Consider the following 2,407-nt stretch of genomic DNA (forward strand, 5'->3'; position numbering starts at 1 on the left):
ATGTTGAAGTTGATATCGTAGAGATGGAACATGTTCAGATTCCATCCCTTTACTCTATGGAGACAGGACACACACACACACACACACGCACGCACACACACACACACACATTTCTAACACTTAATTTCTGCATTCCCTTTATAATCATTTTGTATTGGTGGAATATGTCTTGATGTGTTTTTATTGGTTCCTCTGGAGTTACCATTCAATTCGTTTATCTAGTTTAATCTGATGTGTTTTTAGAATCATTTTATTTCGTTTAATTTGATCTGGTGTGTTTTAGAATCATTTATTTTGTTTAATTTGATCTGGTGTGTTTTAGAATCATTTATTTCGTTTAATTTGATCTGGTGTGTTTTAGAATCATTTATTTTCGTTTAATTTGATCTGGTGTGTTTTAGAATAATTCCTGTGTACTGTATATCCCTGTATTCCAGACCTCAGTGAAACTGGAACACAATCTAATGGTCAACTCTAGGGCTGCAAAAATTTACAGTAACTTACTGAGAGAGAGAAGAAGAAAAAAAAAACGTTGGAATTTTGGTGAAAGTTTGCAACCCTAGTCAATTCTCCGTATGCATGAGTTTATAATCCTTTAAGGCGAGACTGCATTTATAGTGAGCTAGATTCCGATAGGTTGTGGCAGTTACAATAGTTACGATAGTTAGTTATCATTGCTATTTAGCTAGCGGTAGTTAGCTAGGTTTTTTTATTTTATTTTATATAGCATGATATGCAGTTGTATGTTTACAGGGTGCTGTTTATGTCGATAGATGCCCCGGTCCTATAGCCCCCCAGGGCTTGGCTGTTTACAGTGTGTGTGTGTGTTAGCTTCTGTTGTGTCGTGGAGGTCCGCATCGCAAGCCTTGTTACCGTGGCACCAGTATCCACCAGAGCCCAAATATAATACAAATATAATCCAAGGTTCCCTGACCCAGAGAGAGAGAGAGAGAGAGAGAGAGAGAGAGAGAGAGAGAGAGAGGCATGTAAGGTGATTGTCGGGTCAGTGTGTGGGGTCAGTGTGTGGGGACTATTCCAGGTATTCCTTAAAGAGGTGGGGTTTCAAGTGCCTCCGGAAGGTGGTCAGTGACTCCGCTGTCCTGGCGTCGTGAGGGAGCTTGTTCCACCATTGGGGTGCCAGAGCAGCGAATAGCTTTGACTGGGCTGAGCGGGAACTGTGCTTCCGTAGAGGTAGGGGAGCTAGCAGGCCAGAGGTGGATGAACGTAGTGCTCTCGTTTGGGTGTAGGGTCTGATCAGAGCCTGAAGGTACGGAGGTGCCGTTCCCCTCACAGCTCCATAGGCAAGCACCATGGTCTTGTAGTAGATGCGAGCTTCAACTGGAAGTCAGTGGAGTGTGCGGAGGAGCGGGGTGACGTGAGAGAACTTGGGAAGGTTGAACATCAGACGGGCTGCGGCGTTCTGGATGAGTTGTAGGGGTTTAATGGCACAGGCAGGGAGCCCAGCCAACAGCGAGTTGCAGTAATCCAGACGGGAGGTGACAAGTGCCTGGATTAGGACCTGTGCCGCTTCCTGTGTAAGGCAGGGTCGTACTCTGCGAAAATGTTGTAGAGCATGAACCTGCAGGATCGGGTCACCGCTTTGATGTTAGCGGAGAACGACAGGGTGTTGTCCAGGGGGGGGTCACGCCAAAGGTTCTTTGCACTCTGGGAGGAGGACACAATGGAGTTGTCAACCGTGACATAAGACATAAGCATAAGCTGGACTGGCTGGTGTTATACAGTGTACAGAACAGAGATGGCATTTCTAGATATCAGCAGCAGCTTTATGGCCCTTAAAACCTTATGTTTATTAGGAAGTCAGTCGGGGTCTCAACTTACTGCCGAGAGTTAGAATAGGAGAATACAACAAGGTGCCATTTAGAAATGCAGGTCGTGCATCAGCAGGTTTTTTCTCTTGTTGCGTCAGTCACTGACAGTCACTCAATTAGCCACATGTCAGCTAAACATTTATAGATTGCTAAGGTAAGCTGTAGTAATCATGACCGAATTACTAAATGGGCTCGCAAGGCCCTGACCTCTAAGAACCCCCATGGTTCCCCTCACTCAGATATCACATGCCCAGGGGCCCTGACCTCTAGTAACCCCCATGGTTCCCCTCACTCAGATATCACATGCCCAGGGGCCCTGACCTCTAGTAACCCCCATGGTTCCCCTCACTCAGATATCACATGCCCAGGGGCCCTGACCTCTAGTAACGCCCATGGTTCCCTTCACTCAGATATCACATGCCCAGGGGCCCTGACCTCTAGTAACCCCCATGGTTCCCCTCACTCAGATATCACATGCCCAGGGGCCCTGAACTCTAGTAACGCCCATGGGCCCCTCACTCAGATATCATTAACATGGTAGTGGCAACATGTGTCGAATTGCAGGAAATTGGATTTAA

The sequence above is a fragment of the Coregonus lavaretus genome (assembly GCF_964263955.1).
Source record: "Coregonus lavaretus genome assembly, contig: HAP1_SCAFFOLD_5203, whole genome shotgun sequence".
Classification (NCBI taxonomy): domain Eukaryota; kingdom Metazoa; phylum Chordata; class Actinopteri; order Salmoniformes; family Salmonidae; genus Coregonus; species Coregonus lavaretus.